The sequence below is a fragment of the Microtus ochrogaster genome, linkage group LG5 (assembly GCF_000317375.1).
Source record: "Microtus ochrogaster isolate Prairie Vole_2 linkage group LG5, MicOch1.0, whole genome shotgun sequence".
NCBI lineage: Eukaryota > Metazoa > Chordata > Mammalia > Rodentia > Cricetidae > Microtus > Microtus ochrogaster.
This window is the reverse complement of record NC_022031.1, coordinates 4,894,869-4,909,609: the sequence shown is the minus strand read 5'-3', so window position 1 is coordinate 4,909,609 and position 14,741 is coordinate 4,894,869. Positions and strand designations below refer to the sequence as shown.

General features: G+C 35.0%; 1 protein-coding gene and 1 pseudogene across 5 annotated transcripts in view; both read right to left on the bottom strand.

Annotated features, from left to right (window-relative positions):
* Positions 1 to 14,741, bottom strand: part of Ralyl (RALY RNA binding protein like) — a 781,615-nt gene that overhangs the window by 542,328 nt on the left and 224,546 nt on the right. The window lies entirely within an intron of this gene.
* Positions 14,362 to 14,741, bottom strand: part of LOC101981396 — a 1,660-nt pseudogene continuing 1,280 nt past the window's right edge.

Here is a 14,741-nt window from a genome sequence, read left to right as displayed (position 1 = left end):
TGTTTTGATTTGCATTTCCCTGATCGCTAAGGAGGTTGAGCATGATCTTAAGTGTCTTTTGGCCATTTGAACTTCTTCTGTTGAAAATTCTCTGTTCAGGTCAGTGCCCCATTTTTCAATCGGAGCTTCATCGCATGTGCCTCAGAGAGCAGAGCTATCCCCCACGTCCACCCAGGAGCCGGGAGCATGGCTTCTCTGCTCCAGAAAGCAGAGCTGTCATATCTGCCCGGAAGAGTGGAGCATGGCATCTCTGAGCTCACTTCGTCTTCATCCCAGCATTCTGTTCTGTTTACTGCACCCACCTATGTTCTAAGCTATGAGCCCAAGCAGTTTGTTTATTACTTAACCAATGAAATCAACAGATTGATATATGACACTCCCACATAACTAATGTCAGTAAACCAACATAAAACAATATGTCTTGTTGATTGACCAACTTTCAAGAAGAATATAAAGCAAATTATATTCAATCCGCTTTCTTAGGTTGCCAATCCCTTGAGTATTTTCTAAGTCTATGTTCAAGAAAGAGATGACATAATCAAGAAACTCCTAAAACGGAAAGATCTACACCTTTAACATGAGACATTTATGAGTGATTTCATAAAGGAGTTGAGATACATGCCAAATCTTGAACATGAAAAATTTTGATAGGGTAACTAGAGAAGCCTCATCTTACACAGATTTGTTTTACCTTTCCATGTGTGCCTGCACACTGTAGGGTCACTCATGTGTTCCAACTTTTAGCTCCCAGCTAGTAGCAGCAATCTTTGTGAAGACTATAGAAACTTGAGGAGGAGTCCCCCATCTGTTAGAATTATTGAGTCACAAAAAGCATATTTGTGGGTTGTTTTTAGCTACGCACCACATCTTGTTCACTCTGTTTCTATATTGAAGATGAAATATAGCCAGGTGTTTCTCACTCCTGCCACCATGATTTCCTACCATGATAGAATATATCCCTCTATCACTTATAAACCAAAACAAACATTTACTTCCTTACATTTCTTCTTGTGATATATTTGGGCACAGAAATGAGAAGAGTAATGCATGGTGATAGTATTTCTCAGCAAAGATGCTATTTGTGTGTGTGTGTGTGTGTGTGTGTGTGTGTGTGTGTGTGTGTTAATATCATCCCAAACAGAACAGGATGGGAATGACTTCCATGACTACAAACTGATAAGAAGCCATGTTTATTACTTTAGCTATAGAGAAATTTAAAAAAAAATACCCATATATTCTCAATTGCCCCTAGTGCTAAATGAGCTTTATATCATATGCAACCACTATATTCAGAATGAATAAGAATTCATTCCTCAATCAAAGGTAATAGAAGAGAAAAAGAAAAAGTCTATATTGTAGAAAAAGTTTGCTAAGTCATTAAACTTTGTCATATCTGATTGTTGACCTATAGAATGTTAGAGCTAAAAGAGCTCAAACACAGTCTTGTTTTTCTAACTATAATATTTTATCAGCATATCTATTTAAAATACATTGTAAATCAGATGTATGTTTTCATATAGGCTGAAATCTAGATATCTTAAGGCATTTAACTGACTAAGCATGTCTGCTATAAGCCAAAATGATAAAAAATAAAGTATTAGAGCTTGCACAGAAAGCATAACAATGTTAACCTGGAAACTCTTCACTCACAAGACAGTGGACATCACTCTAAATCAAAGAAAACTGTTTTCTGTCTCTATGTGATAGCTGACACCTAGATAATGAAAGTCTCTTTTATGTGCTTTAGTGATTTAAAAAACCTAATTTTACCTACAGGGCTTCTCTGAAGTTTTTCTCAGAAGATCCAATCATGCTCTCATTATTAAATTTTAATGTGTAAAATTTAGACAAACTCCCCCCACCCAGCATCCTAAAAATTCCCAATGTCTGCCTTTATAATGGTTGCTGCAATAATGCACTTACACTAAGCCTGATCCAGAACAGTGCCCCCTCATCTTTTTTTTTTTAACCACCATAAAACACACATGGACACCAATGTACACATACCCAAACACACACACACACACACACACACACACACACACAGTCACACTCACAAACCCATTCATAGTCTCAAGAACCTAACTGAGCAAGCTATATGTTCACAATTAGCTTTTAGTTTCGAATCTTAAGTTTGCTCTTTTCCAGTATCTCCTTGATACTCAGATGAGAAACTCCTTTCTTCCTGAGACCAAGAAAATCATATGTCTGGCCGGGCGGTGGTGGCGCACACCTTTAATCCCAGCACTAGGGAGGCAGAGGCAGGCAGATCTCTGTGAGTTCGAGGCCAGCCTGCTCTACAAGAGCTAGTGCCAGGACAGGCTCCAAAGTTAGAGAGAAACCCTGTCTCGAAAAACAAAAAAACAAACAAACAAATAAAAAAAAGAAAATCATATGTCTGGGTACATAGATGAGTCTTCACATATGAATTATGGAGTCTGAGGCAAATATCATAAAACAGAAAAGAATGTAGAGAATGCTTTTAGCAGGTGGTTTCAGATCATGGGTGGTTGTTAATATGAACTGGGGTTCATGAAACACACTTCAGAGGAGGCTTTCACTAATTTTTGCAAAGAAAAGAGTGAGGAATGATATGTCTTTTCAAAATTTCCCATACTCAATGATCGATGTAATTCTAATAGATCATCAATTCCACACAGTTCCACAAGACATCGACAAATGAATCATTAGGGAATATTCAGATCTGAACTATACAATCACAGATAAACCAATAAGACAGCATGATTATGATATGATCACTAGGAGATTCTATTCTCTATCTGCTGTATGGATTCACTCTCTGATTAAATTTGCTTAAATAAAGTAATAATTACATACACATACATATATGTGTGCACGTTTACATGTATTAGTGATTTTGAAACCAGTATGTCTATATATATATAAAATATAGGATTAAGTTTTTTTTTGTATAGCACAGGCTTTTAATTCATTTTCAACACAACTTTGTTAATTTACAGAAATCATAAGCCAATGAAATTTTTTAAACATATAAAGAAAAAAGTGCACAGGTAACTATTTTGAGAAAACAGTGAAATAAATGAATCTATCCAACTATATCTGTAAAGTTCAGTGATTAAAACAGTGTTATACTTATGCAAGAAAAAACTAAAACAAAAAAGTGAAAATTCAGAAATTAAACTTGGGGGTACATAAAAATTTCATAATTTATATGTTCTATATCATTAAAGTGGGCTTACAGTTCTGTAAAAATAGATAATTCAGCAAGTAACTGGAAGAGAAGTGATTACACTATTTCAAACAATGGAGAATTTTCTTGTTAAAATGAAAGCAAGGTCACATACCTCCTCTGCTTGAAGCTCTCACGTTTCCCGTCTCTTATGGTAAAGGATCTAATCTGCCTTGAAGGCCCTATATAACCTAAGCCATATTTTTTTCTGAATTCATTTCATATTAGTCTCATCTTGTGGCCCTTTCTTGCTGCCTTCTGTTATTGTGATGGAGCAAGGCCAGCTTGACGAGGTGACATTTGGCCAACGTTCTCAAGGAGATGCACACATGTGGAGGCACAGGGACCACCAGTGTGAAAACCGCATGCCCGGAGTTTTTCTGTATTGTCTGAATTTCAGCATATGTGCCAATGTGTTTGGGGCATAATGCCACAAGATGAGACTAATATGAAATGAATTCAGAAAAGGATTAAGTTTTTAAAGTGCATATATACTCACTAACAGATGTGCAGTTTAAATATGAAAGAACATAATTCAAAATCCTCCCTGACTTCCTCACATCACTCATGACTACATAACACTGGGAAACTTTAGGAGTACCAACAAAGTTATGGTAAGCCTTAGCCTACAGAATCCATGTAGGAAACTCAGCTCAGTTCTATCACATAGTAATTAGGGAATCTTCTGTGTATTATTCTTTAGTAAATGAAACTATTTGCTCATGACATTGTGTCATGACAGGAAGGATAAATAAAATTCATTCTCTAAAAGCATTTGAATCTGGAAATAATTTTGTGAATATAGTTTTTTTTGTTAAAAGTTATAGCAGAAATTCATTAAGGAAGGGAATTTTGGCAAGTGAAAAAAATTGTAATACGAGTTTGGGATTGGTTTTTAAATGTACTACATTTTACTGAACCTTGTTTTGCCCATTATATCTAGGCAATACAATTTTCAGCCATGTATAGTTCAAGTCAATTTTTCATGATGTTATTCAATGTTGAAATTTTAAAATTAATATTTATGACATAAGGAAGTTATGATATCAATAAAAAAATGTATCTTATCTCAAGACCATTAAGGTGAAATACTTCCCATGCTTCCTTCATTTTCAAGTGATTTGTTGAAAGAATTCACAATTCAAATTTCAGTTAATTCAAGAGAAACATGAAGGTTAAAATAGTTTTCATGCTTTTTATATAATATCCAAAGAATAACAAAGACTAGTAAAATATTGGCCATTTTATGTACAAATGTGACATTTTACCTTGTAAAACCTCCAAAGTCTCCACTAACTGAAAAGTAGATTAGAATTCTGGGGTGCTTGGAAACTAAGCTCTCTGATTTATACAGTAGGCTTCATCATTCAGGCCTCCTTCAGAATGACAAATACTTACTGAGCTGAAGCACAACAGCAGCCCGAGTGCTGGCGGCAAGTGCTTTCCCTCCTAGCAACAGAGTCTGCGCCACTCTGTACACTTAATATTCTGAGCATCTAACACTTCTTGTTGCTTCTAAGTCCAGATACAAAAGCCTTCAAATCAAACTATTTACCTCAAGTGAAATCTGTCTTGAATAATTCATGAGAAAGAAGAAAGATGGCAGTGAAGACAGCTAAGAGAGTTTTAATGAATGCTAAAGTTTGTAAAATAATGGGAAGATGCAAGGACAGCCTCCACTTCACCCTACAAAAAGAATGACTGGTCTCTCTTCATAATAAATTTTCCCATAAAACAGGAGCAGAGGTTCAGAGTGTAATTCTAGGCTTGTATGGGATTGATACATAAGCAACACTACACACATTAGCAGACGAGGTTCCTTTTTGTGTGTAACAATATAAAACACACCTGACGTCTTTATATTTCAGTTTTCCTCTCCCATGTTTTCTCTGGAAATCCCCCTGTTATCTTCAGATTCACTTAGAAAGACAGAAAAGGACTGGGAAAATGGCAGAGCCTGTAAAGTGCTTGTCAGATGAGAATAGGGACCTGAGGTGTCTAGCCCCCTCATAAAGTCATAAAGGTAACTTACACCTTTAAGTACTGAATAAACAAGTTTGGAACAGGATGATTGTTGACAAATCATCTCAATATATTAAATGAAGCACATTACAAAAAGAGAGATGAGGAATTATCTGTATTCTCTTATTTCTCTTTCATTTTTACCACTGTTTTGACAAAACCCATGGAATGTAGAAGGGCTTAATGCTATTACTTTCTATTATTAGATTATTGGTAAATTACATCTTATTCAGTACATTTTATTAATGTTATTATGCTAGTTTAAAACCAATAACTTACTAATCACTCACTAATGATTATAGGACATTCATAGTATTAATAATTTTGATTTTTACTATGTGGATTTGTACTAAGATTTTTTTTGTTCACTGTTGTGAGATTCAAGGTATGACTTGAGTAATAAGTGCTAAATTTTCAACCATTTTATTATGATTAAATATCCTTGGGAAGTTTAAGAAAATTGGTAGTAAATGATGGATTGACTTGTTAAGTCTGGGCTTTAATTCCACCAACAAGACTTCCTTTGATATGTCCCCACTCCTGATACTAATGTCTAGCGCATTTTGTGAAATGACTTACTTCTAATGAATACTTCATGCAGATGTTGAAAGGGATTTTTTTCTAGGTCAAAATTTTCTTTTTAGTGGTTGACATTGTACTGTTTTCTCATTTCCCACACTCCCTTGAAGGAGACCTGTAAACAGACTAGTTCCAATACAAAGAAGAGCTGACATATCCTGGTCAGCAGCCAGTAGGGAGTCAAGAACAATACAAGTGAGAATTACTTTTATCATCAGTGGTCTCAAGTAAGTTCCTAGGTCTAGTAGGCCTACTATTAATTGCAGCCGTAATCTCATTCAGCCAATATCCTTTAAGATATAGCTGAAACTCTTGGTTAGCCATCTCTGACTCCTAGAAGTACTGGCAATGCTATATCATTTGCCTGTCCCTCCTCTCCTTTCGTATCAGTTCTGACAAATTTCTCAATCATTTCAAATCTTTTTATCATTGTCTTTTGTAAAACATAAATCCCTTGACCTGTGAATATTTCTGATGATCTCATCAAAACAATTAATATCTGGTTCTCATTTTGCACATGTGATTCCAAGCTTTTAAATTTTTTCGTTCATGATATCTTCTCATCTTTAGATATTATTTGGATGGCATGTAGATTACTCATATAGATGCTCATTTTGGGCATAGTCTCAAATGCATATGAAAAGTGGGGGGTGCTCTTGACTTCTGGATTCTGTTGTAGTTCTCAGCACACACAGAGGGCTGTGGATGGCTACTATTTCTGTGAGTTTACTTCCTAATAAACCTTTGTTATACTCCATTCCAAGTTATTTGGAACTCTTTTGTATGCCAATAAATTGGCACCCAACATAACCTAAGTCCATGCCATTGTCAAGCCCTGCCCAGAGTCCAGTCTGCATCCCTGTCAGACTATACCTCTTGGATGCAGCTACACATGGTTTGGCTCTGCAGGCCTGCCACAGCAACTTAACACCTTCCTGCTAAGGATTGAGCCTGCATGGCTTCATCTTGCTCACTGCCACCTGCTGCTTTCTACTGAAACTCTTCTCTGGCTTCTCTGACATCTTTCAGAACTGCTCTGATCAGGACTAGCCCTGAATCAGGAAGCAGAGGCTCCAACCCTGAACCTGGAACACAGTCTTGTATTCCCAGGACAGATCCATGAATGCCTGTCCCAAGTTCTGGACAGTAACCTTGCAGCTCATGACTCCTTGCAAACTCTGGGTCCCTTTATCTTTCCCAACTCAAACATTTTCCATATTCAGTTATGCTGTTTTTAATTATTTAAACAAATTTGTTAGTAATTCTAAGTCTCAGGCATTATTTCTGACCAGCCTTACTGCTGTTACTGAGACACCTGTTGTACAATAAAAACTATTACATCAACAACATATTTTCTGAAAATTATAACAGAGGCAAGTTAATTTGATTAACAAATAAATACATAAATTTGAAAATTTTAAACAAACCCCAAGACAATTGGAGACAACATCACCACCCAGGGATATAACAGCCTTTTGTTTCTACTATGGATGAATTCTGCAAGAGCTCTATGACCTCTTGTACATATACTTTTGTGGCTATTATCTTTGTTCTTCATATTACATCCTTAAAGAAATAGTTTGATAACAGTTTTAAGAATGAGAAACTTTTATGAAAGATACAGTATTTAACTGAAAGAATTCATACTATTTTAAATGATAATCTTAATTTTACAGGCAAAACTGATTCTATGTCAATGGATTAGGAAACTGTAAAAAAGGATACTGAAAGACTATCTAAAGGGATTCATACTGTAGAAATTGAGTAACAAAATTTGTTAAAAAGTTATGATATGCTAGCAGATAGAACATACCTTCAGGAAGGTAATCTACATGCCATCCAAATAATATCTAAAGATGAGAAGATATCATGAATGGCAAAATTTTAAAGCTTGGAATCACATGTGCAGAATGAAAACCAGAAATTAATTGTCTTGATGAGACCATTAGAAATAGTCACAGGTCAACAGATTTAAGTTTTACAAAAGACAGTGATAAAAAGATTTGAAATGGATTGAGAAATTTGTCTGAACTGATAAGCAAGGAGAGGAGAGACAGGCAAAGGATATAGCATTGCCAGTACCCCTCGGAGTCAGAGATGACTGACTAAGAATTTTAGCTATATTTCCTGTTATTACCTCTAAAAAGTCATCAAATACTCAATACCCAAATAGATTCACAGAATGTAAATGCAAACCTATATGTATAAAGGATCTAACAGAAATTAAACAAGCAGTAGTATCTTAAGCCGTGCATTCAACATTTGTTAGAGAGATGGTAAAGACATGAGCTTTAAGCAGTAGGGTTACTCAATATGATTGGTTTCAGTTGGTCTCTGAGTTGCTAGAAGATGGGCCACAGTTACAGTGTAAGTGCTATTAGAGAGAAGAGGCTAAAGCCCTGGAATGTCACATTAGAGTCAACGAATTTAAGACTTACCAAGATCAAATTATTGGCAAGTGCCATTATGCTGATCTGTAGTCAAGCTACTTACAATCTTATCCATGTGCCTTGAATGCTTGAGCCAGAATTCAAGAACTAAGAAGAAGAATTGAGTCATATACTAATGTCATACAAGGCCCAAGAGAGTCCTGTAGTGACTTTTTACAAAGATTACCTAAAACTATAAAAATATAGGTAACAGAACCAGAAGTTAGACTAGTATTTATTGAATCTCTGGCTTTTGAAAATGCCAACTTAGAATACAAAAAGATACTTGGATCTTTAAAGGTCAAATCAGTAACAAAGGATGAATTCATACAACCAGTGTTGAATCATTTGATGATAATACTGCAGTTTGCACAGGAGAAAAAAAATACCCAAAGGTATGAATAGAAATCAAAATACCAAATGATTTAATTGTTTTACAATAGGACTCTGCGAAGTGATTGTAGGCAAGACATTTCTAGAAATAATATTTAGTCTGGGAATGACAAACATAGAAGGTCTCAATCTTCTGGATTACTGGACATGGGAGCAGATATGACTATTATTACTCCAGTATCTTGGCATCTGACTTGACCTCTTCAGGAGGCTGATGTTCAATTCCTAGGAATTGGAACTCTACCTCAGATAAGATAAAACATGGAATAGGTTGAATGGCTAGAGCCAAAAAGACAGAGAGGAAATCTGAGGCCTTACTCAGATATTCATAGCAATGAATCTACGGGGTTGTGATCTGATGCAGCAATGGAATATCGAGATTAGTATTCTACAGTCTCTGAAAGAAAATATAAAGCAATTCATGTTTCATGCTATAAAAATTAATCACCAACCATTCAGACTGTATAAAAACACAAAACAACTACCAAACATTCAGAGGTAACAACTGCCATACCTTTAAAATGGTTAACTAAAAAAATCTATATGGGTTAAACAACAGTGTTGAATAGAGAAGTTGCAGACTTTAGAACAGCTGGTACAGGAACAACTAGATGCTCACCATTTTAAAGAATCAACCAGTCCTTGGAATTCTCCTCTATATATTGTTAAAAAGAAATCTAGAAAATGGAGAATGATGGCAGATCTATGAACTGTTAATAATATGATTAACTAATGCACCCTCTACAATCTATTCATTTGTCTTCCCTATTGGCTAAAGGATAACCTCTTATAGGTATTGATTTAAAAAAATTGTTTCTTCACTATACCTTTTACAAAAAGAAAAAAGACATAGAAAAATTTGCATTCACAGTGTCTAATTATAACAATTCTCAGCCTACTAGAAAATATCAATGGAGGTTATACTTCAAGAGGGAATATTAAGTATCCTCATCCTGTGCCAATATTTTGTAAGTCAACCACTGGAGTATATGTAAGCAATTTTCTGAATCTATAGTTTGCCATTAAATGGATGGCATTTTCTATCTGATTCAAATGTAGATGCATTAGAAAGAATGTTTGAGGAAATAAGAAAGTTTTACCTAGTTGGGGATTAAAAATTGCTCCTAAAAAGGAGGAGATTCTATCAACTATGTAGGTTACAAAATATGTTTACAGAAATGTAGAACACAAAAGGTACAAATTAAGAAAGAACAATTGCAGACTCTCAATAACTTCCAAAGATTTCTAGCAGATATTTTCAATCTACAGTCTACCTTTGTGATAACAACTGATCAAATAATTCATTCAAAGAAAACCTTAGTTGCTAACAAAGACTTAAGTAGTCCCAGGGAATTAACAGTTGAAGCCAAGAAAAAAATTGACTTTGATTGAAAAGAAATTACAGGAGGCACATGTGGATCATATGGATTTGATTCTTAAAACCATTTGTAGTCATATTACCCTCCAAATATTCCCTAACAGAAAGTTTAATGCAAAGGGAAGATATTATCTTAGAATGGAACTTTTTACCTCAGAAACCGAGTAAAAAATTGAAATCTTATGTGGAAAAGGTCTCTGAGTTAATTATAAAAGGAAAATTGAGACTTCATTAAATTGCAGTAATAGACCCAGGAGAAATTATACTACCTTTTATTAAAAATAAAATTAAAAATATGGAAAGACAATGAACCCTGGCAAAAAAGCTCGCACTAATTTTTAGTGAGAGATTAATAACACCTATCCTAAAAGCAACAGAATTAACCTTATAAAGAGAGGTAACTGGATCCTTTTTGCATTGTACATGACACATCAAAAATTGAAGCCCCTACATTCATTATTGATGCAAATAAATTAGGAAAGGCAAGCTGCAAATCAGAAGATTTAAGTAAGATGGAAAAAAGCCTTATATCTAAAAGTCAGAATTATATACTATTCTCATGGTTGTAAGGAATTTTAGAAAATCCCTTAATATAGTTACTGATTCACAAAATGCTGAAAGAGTTGTTTTGCATACTGAAACTGCTGATATATACCAGATGATACAGAACTGACATCATTATTCATTCAGGTTCAAGATATAATTAGGAATAAGCTCTATCTAATACACATAACACAAATATGACCTCATTCTGGTCTGCCAGGTAATCTAGCACACAGCAAACAGAAACAAATAAAATCTGTCAGATGGATATTTTTACTTTGTAGAATTTGAAAATTTAAAATATGTACACCATACCACTGATCCCTAATCAAGTTTTCAATGGACAAACTGCTTTGTGTTTGGAAAAGGCTGATTTGGTAATCACACATTTACTAGAACTTGTGGCCATCATGGGTAAACCTGAACAAATAAAGACAGACAGTGATCCAGCACATGTCTCTAAGAAAAAAAATAATTTTTTGCTCATTATAATATAAAGCATATTACAGACATACTACAAAATCCTACAGGTCAGGAAATATAGAAAGATCAAATAAAACTATAAAGGATATGTTAAGAAAACAGAAAAGAATGAAAGATAGCACCAGAAATAGATTGCATAAAGCCTTATTAACCTTGAATTTTCTTAATGTTAATGAGAAACAATGGCAGCAGAGAGATATTAGATAATAAAATAAACTTATGCATTAAATCAGCTGATATATTTCAAGGATGTGTTGATCTCAAAATGGAAACCAGGGCAGTGCTACCTAGGGGAGGAGGTTTCTCTCTTGTTTCCATGGGAGTTGAAAATTAATCAAGATTTGGTTTGAAAAGGAGAAACCTCTTGATAAAGAGAAATGACAGCTTATCCACAGAATTGATAATACTGTAGTTGTGGGAAAACCTCATAAGTGTTGGAGCATAGTTCTGTTCTTGTCTTTGCAGAAAAATACCCATCTTTAAAAAGTCAAGCGACTGGACATAAGATGCCTAAAGAAGAAAAGATAGCTATTCAGAAGGAAAACCAAGCAAAGAGAAATCTACAGTACCAATATTCTCTGCAGAGTAAAATTTTCCTACATAGCCATATATACCTTCCTACTTCTCAGTATAATAATAGTTGTGACTCACTTAAAAATCAAAGCTGGCTTTGGAGTTTGACAGTGACTATCCTTTTCTAAATGCAAGCATGTGCTAAAAGAAAAAAAGAACCTCAGAGTTTATGTCTCTTATCAGGAGCCACTTGGTGTTGGACAGAAGACAGATAAAATTTAGGGGCTAATGTTATCAAAACTCTACTTTAAAAAATTTACTTCTCTTTTTACCTATTTTTGTCTCTATATTACCTTTCATTGAAGATATGTCTATAAGAGTAATGTTTAAGTTTTCCACAGTGTATAATAAATTTTTCTGTGATGTTTCCAAAAGGAGGATGGGGCCCCACAAAAAAGGATTCTACCTGAGTGATATGATGTCATTATGCTGATAGTACCCTTTAAGATAGGTTTTGGTTACAAACTGATCAACATGATTCCAACTTGGCTACCTGACATGGTGCACCTTTTTACAACACTATATCCAGAATTTCAAATAAGAACTTCCGTAATACCCTATGGACTACTCAGAGACTATCTGCAATTATACAAGACAGTAGTCCTGAAACTTAACTATCATTTTAGTTTTTACAGGATCACATAGAAATAATATTGTCCCCCATGACAGTTGGATATGATGCTAGAAAACAATGTCCCTTCTCCCAACAAAGTTTGTCCTCAGGGTTAGGGCTATTATTAGGGTTGATTATAATTGGTACAGGCTTGAGGGTGGAAAAGAAGTAGGCTCAAGGATCTCTCTTGAAAAAAATGGGGAATGGATGGGATGGGACAATAATAAGTATAAGCTTACTCACATTAATAATAATAGTGAATAATAATGAGAATACTTGTGAGCTATTGTTTATAGGCAATTTACATTGGTAGAGATTCTTGTATATTGATAGAAATACAATATATACTTATTATTTTGAATATGCTCCTATTTCTGTTTACAATATTTGTGTACCTATGTAAAGTCATTTTGCCATATTGTGTGCATGGAGGTTTCTACATCTGCTAAAGATATTTTGTATACTGATGCAATTTTAGGATATATTTATCATATTGGACTATACATTTCTACTTCTTATCAAAATACTATGTACTGTTTACATTTTGAAGTCATTGTCCTTATTTCCTGCACATTTGTTTAAAGATTATTTAATTTTTTTTATGTTAAAAACAAGTAGTTTATTAGAAGTATGTATATAAAGAGCACAAATTTAGTTAAACTATAAAATGCTACGTCATGGGATGTCAGCATAGTAGTGTTTTATTGCTGGTGTCTCATGCTAACCATGAAGTATTTCTGTATTACACATGCAAAAGTAAGGCATGGAGGTTAACTTAACCTGCTCTAGAACTCATCAATCAGTGGCAGAACCATGACCCAGTCTTAAGTCTGAGCTTGTGTGCTTTCTACTCAGTTCCAAAAGTGACATCCTCAAAACCAAAAACCCTGACAATGTCACTTATCTTTCCTCTTAATGAAAAGTCAACTACCAGCCACTTTTCAGTGGTATTTTGGTTTCTTTTACTATCAAGATCACAGTATAGCAGGGGAAATTAATATGTTCTTGATAATCATAGCACAAAGTCAGACTGGGAAGAACTGGGTCTCTCTCTGAGAGTGTGTTTCATTTTGGAATTGATTCATCTGGTTTCAGGGAAACCAAAATTCATTAACAGAATTAGAAAAGAACAAGGAAGCTGGGCGGTGGTGGCACACGCCTTTGATCCCAGCACTTGGGAGGCATAGATAGGCTAATCTCTGTGAGTTGGAGGTCAGCCTGGTCTATAAGAGCTAGTTCCAGGACAAGCTCCAAAACTACAGAGAAACCCTGTCTCTAAAAACAAAACAAAACAAAAAAACAGATAAACAATAGGGCTGGGGGTATGGTTCAGTAATAGAGCACTTGCCTAGTATATGCAAGGCCTTCAGTTCAATCCCCAACTAGGCAAAAAGGAAAAAAACAAAAAAACAAAGAAAAAACATTTAGATGGTTGAATCTCTTTGAAAGCATTATTGCCAATGTGACTACTTCCTAATTCTTACCATTTGATAGACAGGACAACTGAACAAATAATTTCAAACACAAGCCCATTCAGGCAATATAAAGCAATAGAACTAGAAAACCAATTACTATCCAGTTACTGTTATGTTTGGGTTATACTCAATGTCGCTGTAGACCCTGATCAGCAGAGAAATTAGGCAGAAAACCCTACATTACTTAGCCGTCATCTGTGGCTCCTACCATGAAGGGAAAAGGTTTGTTCTTATACCCATTTCCTCACTAAGTACATTAGATACATGTAGGGCCCAACATGTATCAAACATGAATCAACAGAAGAATCAAAGCACCAAAGCTGAAGTCAGCTGTATAAATAGCAAGTTTTCCTTGTCAAACTATTCTGTCTGGCACGACTTCAATCCTTTCTTCATCCCAGACCCTTGATTCCCCCAAATTCAACATTCCAATTGTACCCAGATCATTACTTTCTGGGTTCTTTAATTTGCTGTATAGATATTCTACCCTAAGTGATTAATTGCAAAAAAAATGTCTTCAAGAAACCTTAACAAAATACCAGATTCCCTATTAAAAACAAAAGGGGATGGAGTTTAACAATCTGAAATAGGAAAAAAAAAAGTAGGTAGGACAACTCTGACCTCTGACTCCTGTGCTGAAGGAGTCACTAGCAAACCCCACTGTTAAGAGCTGCAGACAAGCAGAGTCCATGGGAAGCAGAAAGGCTGCTTTCCCACTTAGTCATCTTCTGAGCTTTCAGCAGACCTTGCATCCATAGCCACTTTCCAATTCCTGCGCTTGCTCGTCATCTCCTGTACTTCAGGGCTAACCACAGGAACATGAACACTTTTCCCTTTTTTTTTTCCTTTTGATTTTCTTAGTGTCTCTTTCCTCGATTTCCTCAGAACTGCTATCTGCTGAATCATCTGACTGGGAAGTAGCCCTTTCTCCCCCTAAAGGTAAAACTTACTTTCTTTCTTTCTTTCTTTCTTTCTTTCTTTCTTTCTTTCTTTCTTTCTTTCTTTCTTTCTTTCTTTCTTTCTTTCTTTCTTTCTCTTTCTT